A 15,567-nucleotide genomic window follows, 5' to 3' on the forward strand; every position below is an offset into this window, starting at 1 on the left:
ATAGTAAGGCTCACTCAGCCCCTGATTTTGTCACGTCGTTAAGCCTCTAACCTTAAGGATCTTTTTATCTAGGGGGTGCCATATACTTGCTCATAATACTTCAATTAGCCCCTGCCAGGTAGTGACTTATACCTTAAAAGTACTTTCAGACTGGGTGTGGTGGCTCATGCCTGTAATCCCAGCACTTCGGGAGGCCGAGGCAGGCAGATCACCTGAGGTCAGGAGTTCAAGACTAGCCTGGCCAACATGGTAAAACCCCGTCTCTACTAAAAATACAAAAATTAGCTGAGCATGGTGGTGTGCGCCTGTAATCCTAGCTACTCAGGAGACTGAGGCAGGAGAATCACTTGAACCCAGGAGGCAGAGGTTACAGTGAGGCAAGATTGTGCTACTGCACTCCAACCTGGGTGACAGAGCGAGGCTGCATATCACACACAAAAAAGTCACTTTCGTATCCATTTTCTCTTTAACCCTTACAAAAGGCATGTATAGGCATGTGGGGTATTTATTATTCTCATCTTGCAGAGGAAAAGACATAGGCTCAGTGAAATTTAATGATTTGCCCAGTTGCAGAGATGTTAAGTGGCAATGTTGCTATCAAATCCATGTCTATGTGATTCCCAAATCCTTACATGGTAGGCAGGATTCTATGTCTTCTAAGATTTTTCTCCTTGCCATCCCCATGTACACATTCTATATAATCTTTAGGACTGTTAATTTGATTGCTTTTACTGCCATGATTACATGGCAGTAAATATTATATAGCACAGCTGATGTTAAGAGAGTATACAAGGGGGCCTGGTCTAATCACATGAGACTTTTAAAAGCAGAGAGTTCATTATGGCCAGTAGCAGTGGCAGAAGTCAGAGAGATTCGAAGAGTGGACAGGGCTTGCTGCAATGTTTTTACTTTGATGGAGGAGACCATGAGGAGCTGAGAGCAGTTCACAGCCAATGGCCAGCAAGGAAATGGGACCTTTGTCCTGCAACTGGAAGGAACTGAACCTGCCCACAAGAATGGGCTTAGGCAGGTCTTTCCCAGAGCCTCCAGACTGGAACTCAGCCTGGCTGGCACCTTGCTTCAGCTTTGAAGAGAGCCTGAACAGAAAACCCAGCTAGGCCATGCTGGACTCGGAAGCTACAGAACTGTGAGCTAATGAATGAATATAGTTGTTCACCTCTAAGTTTGTAGTGATGTGTTATGAAGCAATAGAAAACTACCGCACCCTGCTTTTCTTGCGAGAACTTGGGACTTGAGACAAGATCTTTGCACTTTTCTGGTCTTAATTTTCACTTGAAAGAGGATTAGATGTGATCTTTGAGATTCTTTCCAGCTCAGATGACTCTAAGATTCTTAAAACAGCTTCTTATGAAAAGTACCCTGTATTTTAGGGCCATGGCTATGGATATGTTGGGAAGATAGAGTTTGTGGCTCCTGATTCGAAGGCCATCAGTTCATCTGTGGAAAACTTAGGGAACACATGGAGGGAATGAGGCTCTTCAATGTCCTGAGGCCCTTTGCTAGCTCGGAAGTACCACAGGAGTAAGACAAGGTGCCTGCCCTTACACCCTGGGTAGGGGGGCCGAGCGTTGGTGTCCATATGAATAAGCAGTGACTACAAAGTAGAGTCCCAGAGGAAAGAGGGAGTCTTAGTTGGAGGATGTAACGCTTGGACTGGATTTTAAAGCTAAGTGGTTTGCCAGGCTCTTGGTGCTGGAGCAGCCTGAATAGAGGTAGCGGCATAAAGGAAGGCATGGGAGTGAGTGAGACTGACCGTGCAGTTTATACCAGCCGATTCTAAAGCCCGGGGCAGGCATTGAGTAAATGGAAACTGGTAGCAAATAGATTATTGCTGGAGTATTTGGAGTGGAGAAGCTGGAGAGAGGATTTTGTAAACAGGATACCTCTATGCTGAACACGTTGAGCATCACTGTGCTATAACCTTGCTTATTTTATTTTATGTATTTATGTAGTTTTTTGGGGGGACTGAGTCTCACCCAGGCTGTCACCTAGGCTGTCACCCAGGCTGGAGTGTAGTGGCGCCATCTCAGCTCACTGCCACTTCCGCCTCCTGGGTTCAAGCGATTCTCCTGCATTAGCCTCCCAAGTAGCTGGGACTACAGGTGCCCACCACCACGGCCAGCTATTTTTTGTATTTTTAGTAGAGACGGGATTTTACCATATTGGCCAGGTTGGTCTCTAACTCCTGACCTCAAGCGATCTGCCCACCTCGGCCTCCCAAAGTGCTGGGATTACAGGCATGAGCTACTGCACCTGGCCCCCACTAATTTTAAATACATGTAATCAATATTTACTAATCCTTTAATCTAGTGCTTATCCCCTCTGAAGGATAGTTTTGTTGAGCTTTACTTTCTGTAGTTAGAATGATAAAATCAATAAGAACATATTGAATATATTCTTCCCATTGACTTCACAACTTAACCCTGCTCCTACCTGCCACCTAACACAGGATCCTATTAGGCTCTCTTGAAGACTTACTTGTCCAAAATATAACTTTAATGTGAATGACAGAATCACAGGACTGAAATAAGAATTACTGGACTGCAAACTTCTTTTCACTGCTCAGTATCACCTAAAGCAGTCAGCACAGTTTCCTACACACAGCAGGAGCTCAGCATCTAATTAAATTTAATTTGAGATAAATTGAAATCAGCACACAAATCAAAAAGGAGCAGGGATCCTATTCAGAGCTTCCTGATGGATTGTGCTCAGGCTTTTTGCACACAACAAACCTGAATGGCTGGAAAGCATGGAGCAGCTGCAGCACACTTCAGGAGAATGCCACAGTTCACACCCCTGATACTGGAGAGAAGCCATTCAGCTGCCAGGAGGAGATCCCCTCTTCACACTATGTCCGAGCTGTTCTATGAGCCACCAGAGACTCAGTTATTATTACTGTAGTTGACTGCTCCATGAGTTGATGGTCAAATTACATTAACAATTATGGAAAATAGTGTAACACTAAAGAATTATTAAATAGTTCATATGCATTGCTAATCTCCCACCATTATACAGAGTAAAAGACCAGATAAGATAGACAGTTGGTAGCTGCAGGTTTATCTGCTTATTTTTGGTGGGAAGATTTTTTCCCCCTAAAATCTACCATTAATTTATTCATTGACTAAATGTTTATACCCACTATGACTCAAATGCTGGGCTGGCCTCTAGGTTTGAACTGCAAAAAAGATCAACCTTGTCCCTTGCCCTTATATGAAGCTTAAAATTTAGAAGTTTGAAACTTCAAAAATGTAAAGTATTTTGATGGCTAAGGGCAAGATGCTCTTGGAGTGAATGTATGTGCAGGGAACAAACCTAGTCCAGGCAGGTTCTCTAAGGTTCCTTAGGTTCTCTAAGGAAATAATAAGTTAGGTGACAACTGAATATTAATGTGAGTTAACAGAGGGAGGGAGAGAGGAAAGTGTAGGAGAGATTTCAGGCCAAAGAAATAACCAATTCTTATAAGTTAGCTCTTACTAAATTGAAAAATCAAGACAATATCTAAAAGAAAAAGGATATTCTAAGTGGAGAAGGCAAAAGTGAGATTTCAGACCTGATCAACCTCATTCCTTTTCCTGCGAATTTTGCCCTCTTGTGGCAGTTAGCTGTCAATGGACATACTTTGTCAGCAGGTTTCCTTAGATTCCTGGTACTACTTTTTGAACTGGAGGTCTTTGCTTTAGAAAAGGACTATTACATTGGTTTCCAAGTTTTGTTCAGAGGCACACCTTGATTATCTGCTTCCCACATGTGCCCGTATTTTGAAAGGGTTCTGTCAAACAAAGATACACTGGTTTTTTTTGTTGTTGTTTGTTTGTTTTTTGAGAGATGGTCTCACTCTGTCACCAGGCTGGAGTGCAGTGGCATGATCATGGCTCGCTGCAGCCTCAACTTTCCAAGCTCAGATGATCCTCTCACTTCAGCCTCCTGAGTAGCTGGGACTGCAGCGCATGTCACCGTGCCTGGCTAATTTTTAAAAAATCTTTTGTAGAGATGGAGTCTTGCTATATTGCCCAGCTGGTCTTGAACTCCTGAGCTCCAGCAGGCCTCCCACGTCTGTCTGCCAAAGTGCTGGGATTACAGGCATGAACCACCGGGCCATGTCCGATACACTTCCTTTTCCTTTTTTTTTTTTTTTTCCTCTAACTGGATTATCTTGGTTACATTATTAAGTTGATATAATTCTATATAAAAGCAAATAAATTTGTTTTTGTGTTTTATTTGGCCTTGTAAACTCTAGCTCTGCCTTAATAAAGCTGTCTTGCCTCTCTGTGGGACCATTTCCTCATCTGAAAATGGAAATGATAAAGTAGATATAACAGCACCTACTTTTAAGTAACTCTGAGGAAAAATGAGCTGTTAAGAGGGTACTTAGTAAATGTTTATTCCTTTTCTAGCCTTCTCATGGGCAAAAGTTTGGTTTTAGTAAGCTTACTAACCCCCATTCATATCGCTGAGCTCCCCACCCCCGAGTTTAACCCTAATCTACTTCAACCTTCTTATTTTATACATGAAGAAACTAACAGCTAAGAGGAAGGAAGTGACCTCATTTCTGCCCTTCATCTTAATTTGTATATCAGCTTACTTACAGTCATTATATAAAGAAAAAAGCAGTGAAAATAAGGGCTTAATTTGTGTATCAGCTTATTTGCAGTCATTATTAAAAACAAAAACAAACAAACAAACAAAAAAACAGTGAAAATAAAGGCCAGTGCCTCCCAGAAATAAAAAGAAGCCCACTGTGGCAGAAGAGTGAGCAAGAGGGAGAAGGCCGTGCAATTAGGTTGAACAGGTAGGCCAGGCTCAGACCACACAGCGCCCTCTGGGCAATTTTAACTATTTTTTAAGTCCGTGTTCTACGGGCATGAGCATAAATAATGTCAATGTTATCAGTTAAAATTTGGAAACATCTAACAACTGCATTTAAAATTTTTCATCCATATGTTTGTAATAGTCAAATCACAGGTTTAAAGTTGTAAACTCTTATTGTGCAAGCTGACAACAAGAAATTAATCTGTTTCCAGTGAAGACCAGAATCTAAAACAATGGGCTTAAGTAGACAAAAGAAATTTACATTGGATATGGAGGGCAATTCTTAACTAAATGTTATGTGATACTGGCCATGTTACTGAGGCTTTTCTATCCCGGAAAAGCGTATCTAGGCAGCAATATTCTCGGATCGTTATGAATCTGAGGGCTTTAAAACCATAGTCCATGCAAGATGAAGATTTAAACCATCTAAAGAACTTTTAAAACATATTTTAGATATTGGAGTTCCAGTTTGATTTCCTTTTTAAAAAATTCTGGGGAAAATGGGTACAGAGTTTGAAAACAGCTGGATGTAGAGTATCTTCCATACGAGCTATAAGTCAGTGGTGTGATTCTAAAACATAATTTTGTCTTATATTTATCTTATATTTGTCCTTTTCAGATCTCTCTCTTGTGCTCCAGAACCCTGTATTTAACAGTCATTAGACACCTCTACTTCTTATCCCACAGACTTTACATTCTAAAACTTGATTTAGTCTTTTTCCTTCTAACTGCTCCTTCTAGCCGAGTGAATGTAACCACCACCATTTATCTGTTAGCCCAAACTAGAAACTGGGGAGTCAATTTTGATCTTTTCCTTTATCTCCATGCTTACCAGCCATCTATCTTATGGATTCCACCTCCTCAGAACCACTTGAATTAATTAACTAATTAATTAACTCTTCTCGTCCACTTCTGTTACAGTTGCCCACCCTAGATCCTCAACAGGGTTACTGCACCTGCTTCCTGAGTGACTGCTCTGTCTAGTCTAGACTGCTTCCAATCCGTCTTCTGTATTGCTCTCCACCAAGTGAGCTTTCCAAATACAATTCTGATCATGGCACTCCCTCTTTAAATGCTTTCATTGTTTCCCAAGTTCGTGAAAAGTCCACACTCCTTAGGATGGTGTGCAAAATGCTTCACCCTCTCTCTCTAGCATCCTTCCTCCCACTCCATTTCCCTTAATTTTTAAACCTAGCTATGCAAACTTCAGGCACTTTGTCAGATGTGCCAGGTCCTCTCTCACTGTTGCCATGCTGCTCTCTTGGCCCAGAATGTCCCTGCTTTCCTTTCCTCACCTTCATGATTGAACTCAGTTATTAGTTCTTCCAAGAAGCCTTCCCCCAGCTTCTCTACCCTAGCCTGAGTTAGGTGCCCATACTTTGAAAAGGACTGTGTAATCGTATTTTGCAGTTTACAAAGTTCTTTTACATATATAATTATTTAATTATTGCAAAAGGCTAGATTGAGTAGACTTATATCCCTTTTATAGATGACACACATAACCATTTAATTCTTTTCTGAAGGCTAGATGGGGCAGGTTAACATCCACTTTATAGGCAAGGCTCGGGGAACTGACATCCAAGGCCAGGTGGCTGGTTAGTGACAGAGCTGGGTTATGGTCCGAGACTGTGGCGTTGGTCTTCTGACTTCGAATGCAGTGCCCTTTTCTGTCTAGCCCACTGAAACAGAGTCAGAGGAGAAAGTAGAGGACACACACTCCAGAGTGCAGCAGGCCGCCACGGAAACAGAGAAATCATCCTGCCCCTTCCACCTCCCCCTGTTCACTCTGATCTAGCCTAGCAGGAAACCTTTTCATGTAGCACAGCATTTCAGGCTGAGCAATGCATTTTTAAACTCTGAAAAATGTCATTTCTCCTGACATTTCTGGAAGTACTTCCAAAAATGAAAGCCAATTAACCAGCAACTTTGTTGATTAATTCATTACCTAATTAGGGCTGTGAGGACATTTTGAAATAGATGAAAGAGGTTGGATAAGAGCAGTAAGAGCAGAATGGTTTCTTGATGTTCCAGGCTCTGTGGCTTGGGGCCTGGGGAAAAGTGTATATTCAGGACAGAAAATGAAGGGGGAGACTTTTCTCTGAGAACAGATTTTAGTGGTCTGATTGAGTTGGCAACATGAAAGCCTGTGGGCGGATAAAGACTAAGAAGAACTCACATCTGCTTCCAAGGTTTGCCCTGTGGACTAAATTGTGCCCTCTCCCTACCCAATCCATATGTTGAAGACCTAACCCCCTATGGGACTGTATTAGAGTTGGGGCTTTTAGGAGGTAATTAAATGAGGTCATAAGGGTGGAGTCGTAATATGACAGGATTGATGGCTTTATAAGAAGAGGAAGAGAGAGATTGCTCACTCCCGTATCCCGGTGGCCGGGCGTGGTGGCTCACGCCTGTAATCCCAGAACTTTGGGAGGCCAAGGTGGTTGGATCACCTGAGGTCAGGAGATCGAGACCAGCCTGGCAAAAATGGCAAAACCCTGTCTCTACTAAAAATACAAAAATCAGCTGGGTGTGGTGGTGGGTGCCTGTAATCCCAGCTACTCAGGAGGCTGAGGCAGGAGAATTGCTTGAACCCAGGAGGCAGAGGTTACAGTGAGCCAAGATTGTGCCACTGCACTCCAGCCTGGGGGCAGGGTGAGATTCTGTCTCAAAAAAAAAAAAAAAAAAAAAAGAAGAGGAAGAGAGAGATTGCTCACTGCCTCTCCCATGCACCAAGGAAAGACCATGTCAGCACACGGTGAGGTGTCCACTGCAAGCCAGGAAGAGAGCTCTTACCAGGAACCCAAGCAGCTGGGCCTTGATCTTCAACTTCCAGACTCCAGAGCTGTGAAAACAATAAATTTCTGTTGTTTAAGCCACCTACTGCACGGTACTTTGTTATGGTAGCCCAAGCACACTAAAATAGTTGCTATGACCACCTCAACCCTGGTACACTAAGAACAGATAGTTCAGTATAGGACTCAAATGGAAAATCTAGATGGATTTCTGCCCACCCTTGCTTTGTGCCCACATTTAGGGGAGAAGACAGAAGGTTTCAGTGCCTTATTTGCTAGTGGGTGTCCTTCTCTTGACTTCTGTCTTTTTACATTTATTGCATTTAGATAACTAATTATTTATTCCTTAATATGTCAGGTTTCTAATTTTTTTTTTTTTTTTTTTTTTTTTGAGACTGAGTCTTGTTCTGTTGCCCAGGCTGGAGTGCAGTGGTGTGATCTCGACTCACTGCAACCTGGGTCTCCCTGGTTCAAGCGATTCTCCTGCCTCAGCCTCCCAAGTAGCTGGGATTACAGGCACTCCTGGTCTCAAGTGATCTGCCTGCCTCGGCCTCCCAAAGTTCTGGGATTACAGGCATGAGCCACTGCGCCTAGCTTGTTCTAAACATTTTACACATATAAACTATTCCATTTAGCTTGAAACCTCAATTACAGGGCATGCCTAACACTGATGCTCCATGTTACATAGTAGACTCAAGGTAACATTCATTTGCTTTGACTGCCAAACATTATTTAGAAAACTCAAGAGAAGGAGGCCAGGTGCAGTGGCTCACACCTGTAATGGGAAGCCAAGGCGGGTGTATTGCTTGAGGTCAGGAGTTTGAGACCAGCCTGGCCAACATGGTGAAACCCTGTCTCTACTAAAAATACAAAAATTAGCCGGGCATGGTGGCACATGCCTGTAGTCCCAGCTACTTGGGAGGCTGAGGCAGGAGAATCACTTGAACCCGGGTGGTGGAGGTTGCAGTGAGGTTAAATCGCGCCACTGCACTCCAAGCTCTGTCTCAAAAAAAAAAAAAAAAAAAAAAAGGAAAGTCTATTTCATTTACCCATACTTTTGCTCTTTCCATTTTTTACTTTTCCTCCCTGATGTTCCAAAATTCTTCTTTTTATCATTTCCTTTCTATCTCAAGAGCATCTTTAAGGGTAGATTTACTATTGACAAATTCTCTTAGTTTTCTTTCATATGATAATGTCTTGATTTCCCCTTAATTTCTAAAGGATATTTTCACTGGATGTAGAATTCTGGGTTTACAGTTCCGTGCAGTTCCTTGCAGTTCCTTGAAACAATGCTGTGCTACTCCCTTCTGACCATCCCGGTGTCTGAGGGGCAATCTGCTGCCATTTTTTTTTTTTTTTCTCCTGTGGATAAAGTGGTGTTTCTCATTATTTTTGAGATTTTTTTTCTTTGTCTTTAGTTTTCAGGAGTTTGACTGATATGTCTTGGCATATTTCCATTAGGTTTATACTGTTCAGAGTTAGCTTCTTGAATCTATTTTTATGTCTTTTGCTGAATTTGGGAAGTTTTTGGCCATTATTTTGTTGAATACTTTTTTAAGCCTTACCTTGTGTCTTTTCTCTTTCTGCGACTCCAATGGCATAGTATTAGATTTTTTGGGTTATAGTTACATAGGACTCTGAGGCTGCAGTTATTTTTATCCAGTCTGTTTTTTCTCCATTTCCCAGAGATTGGGTAATTTCTCAGATTGGGTTATTTTTATTATCCTAACTTCAACTTCACTGATTCTTTACTCTGTTCTTCCCATTTTCCATTGAGCTCATCCATTGAGTTTTTCATTTGTATCTTTTAGTTCTAAAATGTTCACTTGATTCTTCTTTACGTCTTATATTACTTTGCTGAGATTTTCTATATTTTTGTTTTGTTTTACATGCATCCATGTTTGCTCACTGAAACATTTTTATGATAGCTGCTTTAAAATCCTCACCAGATAATTCCAACATTTGTGTCCTCTCAGTGTTGGCTTCTGTTGATGGTCTTTTCTTATTCAAGTTGAGATTTTCCTGATTCATTGTTTAGTGATTTTCTAGTGTGTTCTAAACATATTGAGTATTGTGTTGTGAGACCCAGATTCTTTTTGAAATCCTTTGTTTCAGCAGGCCCTCTCTGGCACTGCACTAGTGGGAGAAGGAGGACGCTGTCTTGGTACTGCCAAGTGGGGATGGAAGTCCAGCTTCCCCCTTGGCTTCTGTTGACACCCCAGGGAGGCAGTTCCTCGTTACTTCAGAACAGGTGTGGAAGTTCATGCTCCCTGCATTGCCTTCTCTGACACCATCCCAGTGGGTGAGAGGGGTCACCTTGTTACAGCCACGTTGCTAAAATTGGAAGTCTAGGCTTTGCACTAGCTCTTGGCCAGTGGAGGTGGAGCTGCAGTGTTTTCTGTGGGGTTTGATTGGTGTTTTAATTTGTATTTTAGTTCTAAAATTTCTACTTGGTTCTTCTTTAAAAGTTAGAGTCTAAATATTTTCTGTCTTTCTAGGCTGCCCCATTCCTTTTCTTTTGGCTAGAGAGAAGAGGCTTTTAGGGGACCTCTTTTTGTCTATGCCCATTAGTGTTTGTGGGCTGCCCGCCTGTTCAGCTCCAAGTCTGGGATATAGGAGGCAAAAACAAAACAAAAATAAAAAAATAAAAAAATAAAAAAACCCAGGGAGCCCATCCCTGTGTTGTTCTTCAGGTCTCAAGGTCCCTAGCCAGTCTCCCCTTTTCTCCACCTTTCAGATTATTGAGACGGAGTCTTGCTCTGTAGCCCAGGCTGGAGTGCAGTGGCCGGATCTCAGCTCACTGCAAGCTCCGCCTCCCGGGTTCACGCCATTCTCCTGCCTCAGCCTCCGGAGTAACTGGGACTACAGGCGCCCGCCACCTCGCCCGGCTAGTTTTTTGTATTTTTAGTAGAGACGGGGTTTCACGGTGTTAGCCAGGATGGTCTCGATCTCCTGACCTCGTGATCCACCCGTCTCGGCCTCCCAAAGTGCTGGGATTACAGGCTTGAGCCACCGCGCCCGGCCATTCAGCTGGTTGAGATTCTACTTAACACAGTGGTAACCCAAACCTGCAATGTTGAAGGGTTTGAATTCTCAATGATCCTGCTTTTATTGAAAGGCCATAGTTTTCCATTAACATTCAAACATTAACTTTATTAAAGCATAACTTATATAAATAATATGCACTCATTTAGTGTAGAGCTCTATAAGATTTGAAAAATGAACATAACTCAAGTAACCACCACTGTAAAATCAAATATAGAACACTTCCATCACTCCAGAAAGTCTCTCATGCCCTTTTGCAGTGATGCCTCATCTGAGTAACAGTCAAATGCTGGTTTGCTTGTTAAAGTTTTTCATATAAATAGAATGACACAGGATGTACTATTTGGGTCCTGGCTTCTTATACTCAGCAAAATGTTTTTGAGATGCATCTGTGTTGTTACGCATATAGTAGTTCATTCCTTTTTATTTTGAGTAATATACCATTGTAAAGATGTACCACCTGCTGTTGGGCATTTGTATGGTTTCTACTTTGGGGCATGTACCGGTTATCAATTTATTGCCTCATGGCTGTGGATTTGCCCTAAGAGTGCCTTTTCCCTGTTAATGGCCTGGATTTCCCTTTTACAGTGAGCAAAATGTTAAACATTGTCAGCAGAGGGCGCTAGAGAAACATTGCAAGAGAAAGGGGGCTCTTCTTGGTACTCCTGTGTGCTATGTTCTGCCTTTTCTTGTTTTTGCACATCCTCTAGCACTGCAGATACCCAGTGGCACTGCACCCAGCCATGCACCCAGAGTGTGTCGTCCCTTGGCAACCTTGCTGCCTTGGGTCAAGCCTAGAGACCACTTTGCCTTGGGCCTCCCCACATGAACACCGTGCACCAGAAGCTGTGTACTGTCCTGTCAGTGGGCAGGCAAGCTCAGAAGGCTATTTTGTGCTGCCCTGGGACAGTCAACCAGTGCTGGCCATGCAGCCCAGCAAAATCCTGTGCCATCAAGTAAATAAGCTGCAACCACACTTCAACAACAGTGTCTAAATCCCATTCTTGGGGAAAGGGGGCCCTGTTCCTTCTGTACATACCATATGCAAGATCATATATATCACGTTTTTTTTTTCCCTGTACCACAGTTTGTTTATCCAGCCCTAAGATACTGGTTAGAGCTTTCTTTACATCTTTACAGTACTCGCTGAATCCCAGTTTAATAATTCTTTATACTCTACTTCCCTTGCTTACTGTACAGTGACTCCTCTCCTGAATCACGGCCAACTGCTGGTTTGCCTGTTAGTTTGCTTGGTCCAAACTGATACAGAATTGGTTCTGAGACTGATCTCAGGAAAGAGACCTGTGAACATGGAGTCTGAGGATGGGTTGGGTCCTGCCCTCGTGCTCATATGCAGTGCTGAGCTCCTTGCTACTGGGAAATGGGAGGCTAGTAACTCAGCAGCATCCACATGGTTGATTGTGAGCCAAGTGGCTGCTGTGTTTGACCATTATGACAGTAATGATAACTGTAAGGGCTGTGGTGTAAGATGAATTCTTCTGGGTACACTGAGCTCTTGCAGAGAGAAAAGGAGAAGCTCAGTCCTGTTAACTTTCAATTCAAGTCATCTCTGATAACCAGAGAGCTTCCATGACAGCCCCCAAAAGTCTCTATTTCTTATAGCCACAACACTGCTGAAAACCAAACACAAAATTTAGTTATGCACGTTTCTGAATTACAATGACAGTAAATTCACAGTCTTGCCATGTTTCTCACTTGAAAGTTAGGGTATTGATCAGGAAAGAATGGGATCTTGAAAGGTGGATTAGAGAAATCTGATTGGACCCAGATGAAACTGACAATATTGAACCCACAAATCATTTTGAGCCTCCCTCAAAATGGTTTGCCCTCTGCTGTCCAAGGAGACAGCTTCTTCTGCTTAAAGGTGGCAACTTCACCTGGGACAGTTGCCTCAAAAAGGGATACTCATCCTTCTCATACTCACCACAGCCATTCCCTGTTGCCACTAGATCTATAAATCAGGTCAGATCTCAGCATGATCTATGGGAATAGGTACACACTATGACCCAGGAGGACAGAGCTCAAACACTGAAAGACTTTCTAGGCTTCACTGATACATATCAGTAGAAACTTGGGGAACATGTGTGGAAATTGTTTCTAAGGGTGTTAGACTAAGGAAGATAGCATATAACACCAGATAAACTGAATTCATTGACAAGGGTGCACTTACTAAAGAGTTTGAATTTATTGTCTTACTGGAGGCGGCTCTAACAGCTTACCTGGTTGAGTGACTGAAATGTGGGCTTAACACTGGCTTACATTAGGTGAGGTTGAGATGCTAGTGCTTCCCTGGCATTATGTGAAGGAGGGAATCCAAAGGCTTAGGGAGATAAAAATGTTGGACTGGTCTTATTATGTGTGACCTGCATACCTGCTCCCAAACTGTTCCACAGGAGGGCCCAGAAGACATTCCCTTCACTAAGACATTGGGAAATACATGAGAGTGAGGAGTACCTGAGTTGGGAAAAGTGCACTGTGGTGGGCCAGGTATGACTGTAGCAAATTCTTATTGAGATGGGCTCCTGGATTTCAACTGGAATTATGAGATTCCGGAGTAGAGGAGGACATGTAACAGCACTTAGCCATCAAAAACAAGATGGGTATATTTATCAAAAAAGGCGGCAGAAATGTACTAATAATCAGAATGCTTTGGCTTGCAGAACCCATTAGTGGTGGCTCATTGATCTTGGTGTGCCTAGGAATAAAATAGATGGGTCACCTACTACAGTGTGGCCTGATCTATAGGAAAGGAAAAACTCTAGATCTTTAGCCAAAAACCTGACTTGAGGGGCCACAGTGGAGAGTCCTGGCCTCTTACCTAGTTTCCAAACTTGTTTCCAAACTTAGTTTCCTAAGTCAGTTCACAGACCTTGAGGTCCTTGATTGAAGGGGAGACTTGATTCCCTTGAGAAAAGACAGCCCTTCACTGTTGCTCCAGGTTTGTACCATACCTTTACCTCCAAGCCTTCCCTAAAGAGACCTGTGGGCCATTTACTAAAGTGACTGTGCATTGGAGAACAAGAAATGCCCAGACCTTTTAGGGAAAGCTGGAAACTGGCTCTGAATTAGGGCTAATTCCTAGGGATTCAAAATGCCACTATGGTCAGCAAGTCAAAGTAGAGGCTTATGATGGTAAGATGATAGATGGAGTCTGACGTTTCACTAACAGTGGGCCAGATTAGTCCACAGACCCACCCTGCAGTTGTTTCCCAGCTCCCAAATGTAGAGAGATCTGTAAGTCAGGACAGATCTCAGCACAATCTATGGAAATAGGCATACACTACAGAACAGACATACATGGAACAGACACACATGGCAACTGGCACATTCCCACATTGGTTCTCTGACCCATGCAGTGAAGATCACTATGGTAGGAAAGGCTAAGTGGAAGCACCTGGAACTTCCCTATCAGGATAGTAAACCAGAAGAAGTGCTGCATTCCTAGGAGAGCTGCAGAAGTAAATGCCACCATCAAAGCCTTGAAACAAGCAGAGGTGGTGATAGCTATAATATCTCCCATTTAACTTACCAGTTTAGCCTGTGCAGAAGCCAGATGACACAGACTGTCATAAATGTAACCCATGGGAATTCCAATTTCAGCTGCTGTCTCAGATGTAACGTCTTTATTGGGGCAAGTCAACACAGCCTCTGACAGTTGGTATGCAACTATTGACCTGGCTAATGCATTTTTCTCCACATCAGTTTGTGAGGACCACCAGAAGTGGTTTGCTGTTACCCAACAGAGCCAATAGTGTGCCTTTACGGTGTTGCCATAGGCTACATTAGTTCTGCTGCTCTCTGCCGTAATATAGTCTAAGTGATCTTGATTGTCTTGACATTCCACGAAATATCACACTGGCTCAATCTACTGATGACATTATGCTGATGGACCTAACGAATAAGAAGTGGCAAGTTCTTTAGATGTCTTAGTAAGATGTATGTAAACCAGAGGGTAGTAGATACACCCCACAGAAATTCAGGTGGTGAGAAGGGCCTGTCACCTCAGATAAATTTCTGGGGATTCAATAGTCTGAAGCATGTTGGGATATCCTGTCTCTGGTATGTGACAAATTGCTGCACCTTGAAGCTATTAGACACACACAAATATGAGGCACCATGATAGTTTTATGTCAACTTGATTGGGGTACCCAGATATTTGGTTAAACATTATTCTGAGTGTGTCTGTGACAGTGTTTCTGGATGAGATTCCCCTTTGAATTGTTAGATTAAGTAAAGCAGATAGCCCTCCCAACGTGAGTGGGCCACATCCAATCCATTTAAGGCCTGAATAGAACAAAAACTTGGGCAAGAAAATAATTTGTTCTCTCTGGCTGTCTAAGTTGGAACATTGGTCTCCTGCCTTCAGACAGACTTGAACTAGAACATACACCATCAACTCTTCTGGTTCTCAGGCGTTCAGACTTCAACTGGAACTCTATCACTAGCTCTCCTGGGTCTCCAGCTTGTAGAGGGAAAATCTTGTGACCTCTCAGCTTCTATAATAGTGTGAGCCAATTCCTTATAATAAATCTGTCTATCTGTATTTCTACCATATCTATCTTATTGGTTCTATTTCTCTGGAGAACCTTGACTAATATAGGCACTGCATTTGTTAGGTCTTTGGGGACTTTGGGAGGTGATAAATATCACATTTAAGTGTGCTATTTTGACCTGTCTACGCAATCACATGAAAATCTTTCAGTTTCAAGTGGGGCCCAGAACAAGAGAAAGCTCTGCAGCAAGTTCAGGCTGCAGGGCAAGCTGCCCTACCACTTGGTCCTGTGATCCAGCAGAGACTGTGATAGTTGAAGTGTCAGTGCCAAATAGAATTGCTTTGTGGAGCCTCTGACAAGCACCAGTAGAACAGTACAGTAGACAG

Source organism: Macaca nemestrina, chromosome 14 (genome assembly GCF_043159975.1).
Source record: "Macaca nemestrina isolate mMacNem1 chromosome 14, mMacNem.hap1, whole genome shotgun sequence".
NCBI classification, from domain to species: Eukaryota; Metazoa; Chordata; class Mammalia; order Primates; family Cercopithecidae; genus Macaca; species Macaca nemestrina.